Raw genomic sequence first — 14190 nt, 5'->3', positions numbered from 1 at the left:
GGCGTCATGAAATTAGTCCTTCTTAAATACCTCCAGAACGCTTCTATTTAGAAAAACGAAAATTGGTATGCATATTTACTTTTCAGAGATGAATCGATTTCATCCATTGCAAATTTCTAGTACCGGTCATAGACCTGCGTTTAGGGTAGAGCAACGGGTATTTTATCGCATAACTTTTTTGTCCTTAACTTTTATGCATTTTTGACACCGGATTATTAAATTGTGAGGAATTCTAGTACTAAAAGGTACTCTTGATTTAAGTCGGTAGGACACACCGTTTTCTAGAAAAATCGATTTGAAAGTTTTTCGTTTTTGGAATTTGAAAAAAAATTGAAAGAACTTTTCAACAAAAAACGAAGTATTTTACCAACATAAAGTAAGAGTAACTTTTAGTACTCGAATACCTCATAATTTAATAATCTAGTGTCAAAAATGCTCAAAAATTCAAGACAAAAAAGTTATGCTATAAAATAACTGTTGACCTACCCAAAACGGACGCCTATGACCAGTACTAGAAATTCGCAATTAATGAAATCGATTTATCTATGGAATATAAATAAATGTACCAGTTTTCGCCTTTCTAAACAGTTTTTTTTAATTTTTTTTTTAATTTAAAAAGCGAAAAGTTTTCAAATCGATTTTTCTAGAAAACGGTGTGTCCTATCGATTTAAAACAAGAGTACCTTTTAGTACTAAAATACTTCTTAATTTAATAATCCAGTATCAGAAATGCATAAAAGTTAAAGATAAAAAAGTTATGCGATAAAATAACCGTTGCCCTACCCAAAACGGACGCCTATGATCGGTACTAGAAATTTGCAATGGATGGATTAGATTTATATCTTGAAGATAAATACGCGTACCAATTTTTGTTTTTCTAAATAGAAGCGTTCTGGAGGTATTTAAGAAAAACTAATTACAAGACGCCATCTTCAAAGAGCTCTAACTCCCTTAGGAAGCATTTTCGGACCAAGTGAATTGGGTTAAATTATCTTAAAATTATCTCCTGTCTTCGTTTGTCGGTAGAGTTTCTGGACACCCTGTATAATATAGAACATACTATAAAGGATGTCTATTTTATATTTCATTTTATTTTTAAATTTTAAAATACTTACTGCGAAAAGTTAATAATATGTTTAATGAAAAATCCTTTGTAAAAGGTATACAATTTTTTTATTGAAATCCCTTTAAGGGCTAAATCACAGATCGCTTTCGATTTTTAACAAAATCATCATCAGTGTTAAGAACAGGTTAATTGCAAGCTGAGTAACCAAAGAAATACCAGGTTGAGAATCCTTTAAATGATATACAAATATGTTATAATCACATATTTATAAAGAATTAGGCCCTTGGACACAGTATGACTCTTCCATCACGTGGGTTTGCAAAGCGAGTTGATGTGTCTCTACATGACGACAGTTAGATGGCAACTGAATGAAAAATTAACGCTGTTTCCGAATGGTGTCAAAACCCACGTCAAAACCGACTGACATTGTGACATTCGAATGTCACAATGAGATATATATGATGGTACACCTACAAGATTGGGCCAACCAGGTCAAAATCCATCCGCAGTGGATCTGACCATTTCGTCTGCTGTATTGGCTATTAATAGTGTATGGGAAGTATATGAGGATACTGGAGGTAGCGATCATTTTCCAACGATTTGCAAAAATTAATATAAATCAACAAAATTTAAATAATGTTAGCCAACTAAAAATCTCTAATGAAAGAAATTATAAAAGGGCTAACTGGGGTCAATATTATCAGTATATAGAAAAGTCATTAGGAAGTAATTGCAGGGATGAGGTAGATTATAAAGATTTTATTAATATTATTAATGATGCGGCTTCTAAAACTATTCCTTTTTATAAAACTAGAACATCCACTACAAAAAGTAATCCGTGGTGGGATGCAGAGTGTGATGAATTAATATGCTTAAGAAGGAATGCTATCAAGAATTATCAAAGTAATTCAACCATAGAGAATTATATAGAGTATAAAAAAATAAAAGCATATGTCAAAAAAAATTTAAACGCAAGAAAAAGGATAGTTTTAGAGAATTCTGCTCTTCTATTAACAGGGATACTCCTACTAGTAAAGTTTGGAAAACCGTTAAAAAATTTAAAAATAATCAAAATTCGAGTAATACAAATAAATTACCAAATCCAACTGTAGCATTAAAAATATTAAATAATATGTCAATCACTAATATAGATCCCAGCTTTAATATTCTCCCTTCAACAGTGATTACTGAACCATTCTCTATGGCAGAGATACAAAACATTTTAAACATAAAAAAGGATAAAGCCTCTGGTTTAGATAAAATTTCCTACTCAATGATTAAAAATCTTCCTAATATTGCTTTGTCATTACTTTTAAAATTTTATAATAAACTTTTATTAACAGCGACTATTCCAGATCAGTGGAAACAAATATTAATAATACCTGTATTAAAACCACTGAAAAATATAGGAATGTGGGAGAATTATAGACCTATTGGATTATCATCATGTGTGGGAAAAATAATAGAAAATCTTATAAAAAATAGGTTACGAGTGGTTTATAGAAGGCAATAGATTACTGCCTAAATTACAGATAGGTTTTAGAAGAGGAAAAGGAAGTATGGAGGCAGTAAATATCTTAACACATAAAGTACTGGAAGCCTTTAGTGACAATAAAAAGTTAATTGCAGTATTTTTGGATATCAAAGCAGCTTATGATAATGTTAATATACCTATATTTGATGTATGAAAAACTAATAGAGATAAATATTTTGATCGATTTAGTAAATCTTATTTTTGCATTTTTAAATAATAGGGAAATTTTTATTAAAGATTTTAAGAATAATATAATTGGCCCAAAGGTATCCAATTTAGGTTTAGCGCAGGGATCCCCACTAAGCCCCACATTATTTAACATCTATACTAAAAATATTCACCAAATTCCATTAGGTAGGGCTCAATTAATTCAATATGCAGATGATATAGTTATGACAATAGTAGGTGAAGATCCAATTAAACTAATAACAGAAATAAATGATAATTTAAAAAATATTCATGCTTGGGTAACTGAGCATAATTTACAAATTTCTATTAACAAATCATCAGCTGTATTGTTCAGAAAAAGGAAAAGTTACAAATATATTCCTCATATTATGTATAATAATAATATAATTCACTGGTCGGAATCAGTTAAATACTTAGGGGCTAATTTAACTGGGTCTTTAAACTGGTCAGAGTTCATTCAGAATACTTGCAATAAATCAGGGAAGGGACTTAATATAATGAGAGCATTATGTGGAACCTGGTGGGGATCGGATCCTAAGACCCTAATAAACATTTATAAAGGTTTAGTGAGATCACATCTAAACTATGCTGGTAGTATCTTAACACCTGGAAACAAAACGGTTTTAAAAAAATTGGATTCCATACAATTTCAAGCTTTAAGAATTGTTACTGGTTGTATGCGTTCAACTCCCACAAATGCATTATTATCTGAATGTGGTAAAATGTCTCTAGAATATAGAAGAAAAATTCTTTTTATGAAAATGTTTCTTAAAATTAAAGAACTAAAGGGTAATCCATTAGAGGAAATAATTAATAATATTACAAATTATTGTAAATCAAATATTGGCTATTGGAAATATAGACAATATCCATATTTAATAGAAGCTAACATTAATTCCCAAAATGAAATTATAAATATTAAACAATCAGAAATAAATCCTATTTATGAAATAGAATTAAAATATCTTGTAGAACCAGTCAATATTATATCATCTAAAGTTACCAAAACAGAGATTTATAGTCAACAAAAGTTTTATAATGAATTTTGTGAAAAATATCATACATATACATGGATTTACACAGATGGTTCAGTGGATCCCATAATAAATACTTCAGGTATGGGTGTACATATCCCATCTGTAGAGTATAATTTTTCCGCCAAGTTATTCAGCCATACTCAAATTTGCAATGCTGAAATAATCGCAATAAATAAAGCAGTATCAATTTGCATAGAAAAAAATATTAACAAAGCTATCATATTTACAGACTCTCAAAGTGTACTGACTCTCAAATAATAAAACTTTAAAGGTAGTAAATGGTTGTTCAGGAATGACAAAAAGACTTATATTAGAAGCAAAAAATATTAATTTAGATATTATCATTGCATGGATCCCAGGGCATTCCGGGGTATTAGGGAATATTAAAGCTGATTCACTTGCTAATGTAGGTCGTTGTCTCAATTGTCCAGTAAACATAAAGGTGGAGAAAGATGACTATTTTCCTTTTTTTTTAAATGTACTGGGATAAATTTAAAAAAGAGTGGAAGGAATCTTTTAAATATAAAGGTATTTGGTATCAACCGCTACAACCAGTTTTCACAAATAGTCCTTGGTATCTCAATGTCCCTTACATAGATACAAGACATATAACAACTATTATCAGAATGCGTACAGGTCACTGTTTAGTTCCAAATCACCTATTCAAAATGGGGATAGTAGAACATCCTTATTGTGAATGTGGTCAATTAGCAGATTTACAACATGTGATTCTTGAATGCCCCATTAACACTGTGCAAAATTTTGATTTATATACTGAATTAGCTAAAAATGGGTGCTCAACACCCATATCCCTTACAACCCTTCTTTATAAACCTCAGTTGGTTCTTATTAAACTTTTAATACATTTTTTGAATATACACAAAATTAAATTATGAGGAAAGTAAAATATTGGAAATAAATTGATAAAATAAATGAATATAAATATATATAATAATAAATAATTTGAAAAATATGTCAAAAGTACACGCGTAAATATAATTCAGATTTAAGTAAACTAATAATATAATATTTTGTTTCTTTATAAACATTCTGTAATCACCTGGGTCTTTCACTATACCGATATGTGGCAACAACATGGGATTGTGTAATGGTCAGGTGTTGCCCCTGTATAAGATAAGTTTGTGACTTTGTTGTATTTATCCCATGCCAATTCAAAAATGCGCGTAAACTAACAAAGACATAGAAGAATAAGATTGTGTTATGGTCGGCAGTTACCCCTGATAGAAAAAAGTTTGTGTCTTTGTTGTATTTGTCCCATGCCAACTCAAAATTGCCAGTAAACTCAAAAAAAGTAGAAGAATAAGATTGTGTAATGGTCAGCAGTTGCCCCTGAGAGCAAAAAGTTTGTGTCTTGTTGTATTTGTCCCATGCCAACTCAAAATTGCCAGTGAACTCAAAAAAAAGTAGAAGAATAAGATTGTGTAATGGTCGGCAGTTGCCCCTAAAAGCAAAAAGTTTGTGTCTTTGTTGTATTTGTCCCATGCCAACTCAAAATTGCCAGTAAACTAAAGAAGTAGAAGAATAAGATTGTGTAGTAGTCGGCAGTTGCCCCTGAGAGAAAAAAGTTTAATGTCGTTGAAAAAAGTTTAGTTGTTGTATTTGTCCCATGCCAACTCAAAATTTCTACTAAATCAAAGAAGAAAAAGAAGATTATTTATTGATAGATAGTTACCCCTAGCGTGAATTTTTTTTTATCTTGTCATGTTTTTCCCACACTAACCAAAATTGCCAGTTAACTAAAGAAGAAGAAGAAGAAGAAGAAGAAGAAGAAAATTTTACAATATACTAACTCCAAATTGTAAGTGAATAAGAGATTTTTCCCTTATTCCGCGACGATGAGCTGGCCAAATACCCAAGTAGGTGGAGGCCAATAAACTAAAGAAGAAGAAGAAGAAGATATATATATATATATATATATATATATATATATATATATATATAGAAAACTTGGTTTAATAATAGCTGACTCAATTTAAATTATTTAAGGAGGAGAAAATAATTAAAAAAATTCAATATATAAATTTTATCTATCATCATGTATATTTTAAATTATGGACTTTTGTGATATGTTATTTCTGTATTTTAGTTTTTTTTTTATCATTTTATTTATATTTGCTTCTTTTAAAACATCGTGACAACAATTCTCACTTAGTAAGTATACTGCTAATTCATCTTATGTACCTACCTAATAACCAACATTGTAGCTTTCCCTGATGATGCCCATGAAAATGGGCGAAATATATTGGAATTAGTAAAAAGAGTACACTTTGTCCATATTCAGCTGGTTACCCAATTATTTTCTCCTCCTTAAATAATATATATATAAAAAAAGGAATTTAATCTTTGCAGATAAGTTAAATAGTAAACTCTTAAATATTGGGGAAACCAAATTAATTCTCTTTGGCGAAAACGTTCGGCGAAACAATTGATACTCATTAGAGTCTTTCTTGCAGGTTTCCCCAATATTTAAGAGTTTACTATATATATATATATATATATATATATATATATATATATATATATATATATATATTATAATAGTAAGAAATCTACGTTTTTTATAGTTCCCCTATCGGAGGTTGGCTATCATCACAGCTATCCGTACCTTATTAGTTATGTACAGGTAGTTAACAGAGGATATAGTTAATCAAAAAATGTCGCTTTAATTCTTATTATTAATAATTAATTATTAAATAAATTTTTGTTGGAATTTATAGTTTGACCACTTTAGAACAGCCTGTATATTTGTAGATTTAATTTTATTTCACAGTAGGTATAAGCTGGTATTTAGAAAAAAAATAAAATCTTTGTTTTTCTCAAGTAATTATTTACAAAAGTATCATCAGAACTTAAGATAAAGTATCATAAAACTCATTATCGTTTACTTACAAATTTTATCTAAAAAGAAATGGGGATAGCTGTTCAAGTATTATGAATTTTGAATTTTATTTAAACACCTGTGGATGGATTGGTTTATGCTAAATTTAGACTCAATTGATCACAGCTGTAGAATTACTAAAGGATGATTCATTTAGAGGTACTTTTTCCAAAAAGAAAAAACAATGAAAAAAATTAATTTTATTTGAAAATCGTTATTATCATGTAACGGGTCGCTCTTTTAGGACGACAGACTCAGTAAAACACAGGTTAAAAACAAAGTAAATATAAATATTTAAGATATTTATAAACAGTTCGAAATAAATAAAATAAAATATAATTCTATCTGCTGCAAAGGAAAAATAACATTATACTTATTACTGTCATCGAAACATAATAGTAATATTAAAACGATACAATAGACAACACAATATGTATAAACAATAACACTCTCGCTACATGGAATCAACCTATATAGGTAAAGTACCACCTCAACCCGGTGCATCTCTGTCATTGAGCTATTCCTAATTCAACACGTTAGGAATAACTTATCTTATGGTTCTCCTCCTCGTCTTAAATACGCTCTCCGTGCCACTTCTCCTTCGGTTTCGTCTAGTGGGGTATGAAGATGGGATGCGTCAACACGGATACTCCTTCAATAGTCTACGGTCGACCGGCCCTGATCGCCAGCTGTGGCATCATATCATTACAATCATACAAAAAGACCATTCTTTACAATTACCTCTTAAAGATAATTTCTTTCAAATGTTGATCGTGACTGCGGTTAAGATGGTTCATTCTAAAGTTCCAATTCTCGACGACGGGTTCAAGCATTTCAATTGGTATTTGACCAACGACTCAAATAATATTAACCTGCAATGCCTTAACTCAATTGTAGCCGGTTTATTCATGTAGACTTTGGACTTTAGGTAGCCCCAAAGGAAAAAGGCTAGAGGTGTGATGCCACTGGATATAGGAGGCAAATTCACTGGTCCAAAGCCTGATATAAATTGCTCACCGAATTGTTCTCGCAGTAAAGCTATATTTTCATGGGCTGTATGGCAAGTGGCTCCATCTTATTGAAACCAAATGTCGTCGAGACCACGAGCTTCAATTTTACAATCAGTTTAGACATCAAATAGTCCTTTATCATGGCGCAATAATGGTTTCCATTCATTCCATTGACAGCAACATTCTGGCCAGCCTCTGTTTTAAAGAAACATGGACCGATGATTCCGCTGGCCATAAACCGCCCCAAACAGTTGTTTTTGTGGATATAATAGCAACTATTGAACACCTTCGGGTTGCTCATCACTCCAAGGGTATTTTGTTTATTTACGCCCCCCATTAAGCCAAAAATGGGCCTCATTGGAAAACATTTCTTTTCAGAAAACAGTGGATCTTCTGCAAGCTTAAAGAGCACACCGACTGAAACGGTGAAGACTCGACAGATCGAATAATCTTGCTCTAATAATTTTTTATCCTTTTAAACCAAGATTCTTACGTGAAATATGCATTCAAAAATTGCATTACGACAAGCCAAGCTGTTGGAACGGCAACGAACCGATTCTTTATTATTTTCGCGTACACCATCCGCTACCGTCGCTATAGTTTCTTCAGTACATACTTGCTGAATGTGGTCTATTTGGTCGCGTATTATCCAATAATGATAACTGAGTTTCAAACTTACTGATGGTATAGCGAATTTTGCGTTCAGTAGGCCAATTATGTGAACTATAAGTTGCTATAAGCGCACGAAACATATTCCTCATAGAACGCCTATTTTCGTAATAAAGCTGAATAATTTCTAGAGGCTGTCCGGGGCTAAGTCGTCTTTCCAGGATGAAATGCCAAACAATATAATAAAAACACAACATGTGGTGATACGATTCATACTCGATATCCCATCAAATCCCCACCAAAAAAAGTACCTCTAAATGAATCACCCAAAAACATTTTTATAATCATTATTATTATTAACTCGACAAGTCTTTATACGTCTTAAGTTTTTCTATGATTTTCCGCGATTCTAAATTATCACTTGCTTTATTTTTCCAGTTGGTAATCTTTCGAGTTTTTAAGAATCCCCGGGAAGAACATAATTAAAAAAATAAAACTAAAGACTAATAACAAAATTATAGCTTACTCTATATTATTTCAAATAATCATCATGAAATACTTCACATTCAAGAGAACAGTACCACCATGATCATCATCATCACAGCCGTTCAATCCTAGTGGATTATGACAATACCGAGGCATATAGTAATCCATTTTTCCATGTAGATCTGTGTCTTTGTAGCGTTGGTTATGTATTTTTAATCTTTTCTGTTTCTGCATATTGTCTTCCAGTCTTTTATTTTCATTATTTTTATGTCTTCCTCTATCTGGTTCCAACACTGGACTTTCGGCTTCTTCTAAAAGTGCCTATCTTCTAGAGATGTTGGCGACCACATTGACCCATCTTATTCTATTTACGGCAGCTCGAAATAGATCAGTTGACGTTAGACCAGTCCACTTCCTAAGATTGGCCAGCCAGGATATACGTCTACGTCCAGGGCCTCTCTTGCCCTCAATCTTGCCTTGTAGAATCAACTGTAGCAGTCGGTACTTTTCATTACGCATAATGTGGCCGCAGTAAGCCAATTTACTGTTCTTTACGGTGTTAATTATTTCTTTGTCTTTTCTTAGCCTCTGGAGAATAGTTATATTAGTTGTGTGGTGTATATATGAGACCCTCAACATACGTCGGTAGCACCACATTTCAAACGCCTCTAACCGTTTTATGGCATCTTCTGTCAGGCTCCAGCTTTCAACTCCGTAGAGGAGGATACTAAAGACGTAACATCTAAGAATTCTTATGCGTATATTGATACTTAAAGATAAGTTGCACAGAATTTTCATAAGACTGTTAAAAGAGCTTCTGGCTTTTTCAATACGAGTTTTTATTTCGTAGCTATGATCCCAAGTATCCTTAATGTTGCAGTTGAGATAGCATATTTTCTGTACTCTCTCTAGGGGTGTATTGTTTACGGTAATTTGGGCGTTTATGTTGGTGTTTTTACTAATGATCATTATTTTTGTCTTCTTACAGTTTAGTTTTAGACCGTATTTGTTACATGCTTCTACAACATTATCCATGATCTTTTGGAGCCCCTGCGCACTATCTGCCAGCAATACTGTATCGTCTGCATATCTAATATTATTTATAAGTTGTCCATTTACTGCAATACCATCTTCTGATTCGTCCAAGGCTTCTCTAAAGATGTTTTCAGAGTATATGTTAAATAATACTGGTATGCAACCCTGTCTAACTCCTTTTTCGACTGTGAAGATTTCGGACAGTTCATTTTCGAATCGAACTGTTGCTTTTTGTTGGAGATATAAGTTTAAGACGAGTCTCATATCCTTACCATCGAGTCCTGATGTTTTTAGGATATCGATTAGTTTTCCATGTGGGACTTTATCAAATGCCTTCTCGAAATCTATGAAACATGCATACACATCGCCGTTGACATCCCTGGCTCTCTGTATTAGAACTTGCAAGCTGAAAATTGCTTCCCTCGTTCCGAGTCCTGCTCTGAATCCAAATTGAACTTCACTCAGCTGTTCTTTTAATTTGGTGTATATGCGTGAGTGAATGATAGTAAGGAGTACTTTAAGTACATGGCTCATCAAACTAATTAATCTATGTTCTTCACATTTTCTAGCGTTGGCTTTTTTGGGAAGTGGAATGAATATTGATAGTAGCCAGTCTTTTGGTAAGTAACCAGTCTCGTATATGTTGTTGAATAACTTCCTAAGAGCTGTAATTTGGTGTGCCTCTAATAGCTTTAAAATTTCACCATGGACCTCGTCAGGTCCTGGTGATTTCCCATCTTTAATCCGCTTAATGGCCATAGTTATAGTTACTTCTTCGTTTGTTATTTCTGGGCCGTAGGGATTGTCTATTTCATACGGACTTCGTGCAGCATCTTCGAATAATTCTTGCATATATTCTTTTCATCTTCTTAATGTATCTTCAATTGTAGTCAAAATCTGACCTTCGACGTCTACGACTATGCCTGTATTGCGTTGTTTTCTGATGTTCTGTACTTCTTTAATCTTTTTGTGCATATGGAAATCGTCATGTTTGCCTTGTAGTGTTTCAATTTCCTTACATTTCTCCATCAGCCATGCTTGTTTTGCCCCTTTTATTTCCCTTGGTTATACTCTTATGCAACTTTTTGTATTCATTGTCATTTCTACCTTTTAATTTCCGTCGCTCTTCCATCATCTGCAATATTTTATTTGCCATCCATTTTTGCTTCTTTTCTCTTTTTGATTTAAGATATTCATGCGAAAGTGTGTTAATATATGTCTTCATTTCGTTCCATTGTTCTTCTATGCCACTAGGAGTGTCTTCAACTATTTTCGCAAAATTCTTATTAATCTCTCTTTTTACTTTTTCCTGGATGTTATTTTCTTGCAGTAGGTTTATATCTATTTTGGGTCTCATTTTCTTATGAATTATTTTGAGTCGTATGTTGATATTTGCAACTAATAGACTATGATCTGAGAAGACATAGATAAGACATGATGATAGTTAGCTCATGTTTTTTTGTCAGCTTTAGAGAGTTTTCTATAGTCTGGTAGAAATCTTCTATTTCTTCTTCAGTTGATTCGGATGTCGGTGCGTAGACCTGAATGATATTTATATTAGAGGGACTTGGAATTAATCTTCAATACTATAACTCTGTCTGATATGGGCGTAAATCCTATTACTGCTTTGGCTATTTCCCTTTTTACTATAATCGCTACGCCATTTCTGTTTCTTGTTGTGTCATCTCCCGAATAGTAGATATGGTGTTCACTTATAATTTTTTTGCCAGAATTTGGCCATCGAACTGCATCCTAAAATGCACGAATGATGCTATGTTCTTCCTTTTCGATCATGTTTACTCCAGTCTAAACAACCATCAAGTATATTCAAATTGGAAATAAGCCATAATTTTACCTAAAAATGATTTTATTAACGTTTCGACGCCCAAGTCGGGTGTCGTTGTCAAAATACAAAATAATACTAAATAAACAAAAATGTTGTTGCTTAGTAAAAAATTCTTCTAATAATTTATTTAATCTGACTCATTTATATCGGCAATTCAGACACGTATTATACATTTTAAAGTAGACGACTTTAAAATGATATTGCCAATATTTATGAGTTGCGTTCCTGGGACGACTTTACTAAAAGATAGTTCATTCGATTACATGAAATCAATCCCAACTCAAGAATATCCGCCACAAAAAATCATAGCATGTGATCTGTCTTTAAAAAGACAACCAAATGCAACGGTGGCACTGAAATTCTCGCGTTAGAGATTCCATAGTAAATCACAGGGAAAACCAGGAAAAACCTCGTGATACTATCCCGACATCGTAAGTATTTGGGTTTACATTTAGTTTACTCTCAAAACTAATACCAAATTCTGACTTGATATTTTAAATTTTAAATAATAAATTTTAAAGTCGTCTACTTTAAAATGTACAATACGTGTCTGAATTGCCGATATAAATGAGTCAGATTAAATAAATTATTAGAAGAATTTTTTACTAAGCAACAACATTTTTGTTTATTTAGTATTATTTTGTATTTTGACAACGACACCCAACTTGGGCGTCGAAACGTTAATAAAATAATTTTTAGGTAAAATTGTGGCTTATTTCCCATTTGAATATACTTGATTATAAAAATGCCACAAGAAAATAGCTTCAGAACAACATTAAACAACCATCACTCTACAGCAACAATTTTCTGTGATTTCTCTAAAGCATTCAATTGTGTAAACTATAACATCTTGACTGACAAATTACAGCACTATGGATTTAGGGGAAAGGCTCTTAAATGGCTTAAATCATATCTTAATAAAAGAAGTCAGTTTGTAAGGGTTGACACGAAGACGTCTTCTTGTATGCCATTAGAATGTGGGGTACCTCAGGGTTCAGTTCTAGGCCCTTTATTGTTTTTGATACACATAAATGACATCTCCAGTCTGAACATTAAAGGTAAAATATGTCTCTTTGCAGATGATACTAGTATTACTTGGAGTAACACGGATATCATGGATCTTCGCAATACCATAGCTACAGACCTAGTCACCATTAAATCGTGATGCGATTCGAATGTCCTGTTATTTAACGTTTCTAAAACCAAAATCCTACCTTACATGATGCAACCTTTAGTACTTAATAACAACAGTCTAGAGGTAGTTGAATCGGTGAAGTTCTTAGGGCTTATTGTGGATGTCTCTAAAATGGAACTTGCACATTGATGCCTTAGGTACACAAAAAATTAAGTTCTGCTTGTTTTGCGCTAAGATCAGTTGCTACGGAAATGAATTTGTCAACATCTAGGACCGTTTATTATGCCCTTTTTGAGTCTCATCTTCGGTACGCCCTTCCATTCTGGGGTTCGTATTGTGCGACTCAATTTGAGCGTATTTTTAAACTACAAAAGAGAGCTCTTCGTTACTCCCTGAGACTCAATAGCAGAGTTCATTGCCAAGAATTCTTTAAAAAATTTAAAATATTAACTCTTCCTTCTTTGTTTGTTTTTGAATCCGTTTGTTTAATCCGCAAACATGCATCAGAAGTTCCAGAGAGACCCACGCACAACTATCCTGTTAGAAACGTGGAGCATAATTTTTATCTGCCAACCCCACGGTCTGAGCTGGTTAAGTGCTCTATACTATACAATTCGAGAAAAATGCACAATCACCTGCCATCTAACATCAAATCTATTGCAGCATTTCCCGCTTTTCGCAAGGCCTTGAAAGCTTATTTGCTTGAGAGAGCTTTTTATACAGTGAATGACTTTTTTATAAACTATTTGAATTCAGCAAATTGACTTGCAGGATTATTACTTTCGAGTACTTTTGTACATATTTACAACGACATAGATCTTTTGATTTACTTCCCCTTTCCTCGTTCGCCTTCTTTTTGATCTGACGTTGTATACATATTGTTTGCAACATTTTTAAAAAATTTTAATGTGTTCTTAATAACTATAAAATTGTATTTAAGTAGTATAACTCACGCCGTTTATTTGGTGTCTGCTTCTGTTTTTGCTTTGTTTGTAGTTTTTATTATTTTTTGTTTTTTATTGTATTTTTTATTTTGTATAAGCTTTGTCCACAAATTGGAAAAATTTTTTGACAATAAAGCATAACTTACCTTACCTTACCTATCTATGTTTAGGCGAGTCATTTCTTGAATAATATTTGCTGCCTTGCCTGTTTGGTACATGCTTCGAATGTTCCACGTACCCATCTTTTTCACTTTTGGGACATTATTGGCTGACCGGGGGATTCTTAGCACCCACTTAAGGGTTTCCCGGGACTGAGGGCCGTGTGTTTTGGTTTTTCAGCCATTGTGGTGTCCTGGGGATATCCTTACGGATCTTTAATGTGGTAGTCATCCCGTGGCTT

The sequence above is a fragment of the Diabrotica virgifera genome, chromosome 7 (genome assembly GCF_917563875.1).
Source record: "Diabrotica virgifera virgifera chromosome 7, PGI_DIABVI_V3a".
Lineage (NCBI taxonomy): Eukaryota > Metazoa > Arthropoda > Insecta > Coleoptera > Chrysomelidae > Diabrotica > Diabrotica virgifera.
Note: the sequence above shows the minus strand (reverse complement) of the source record.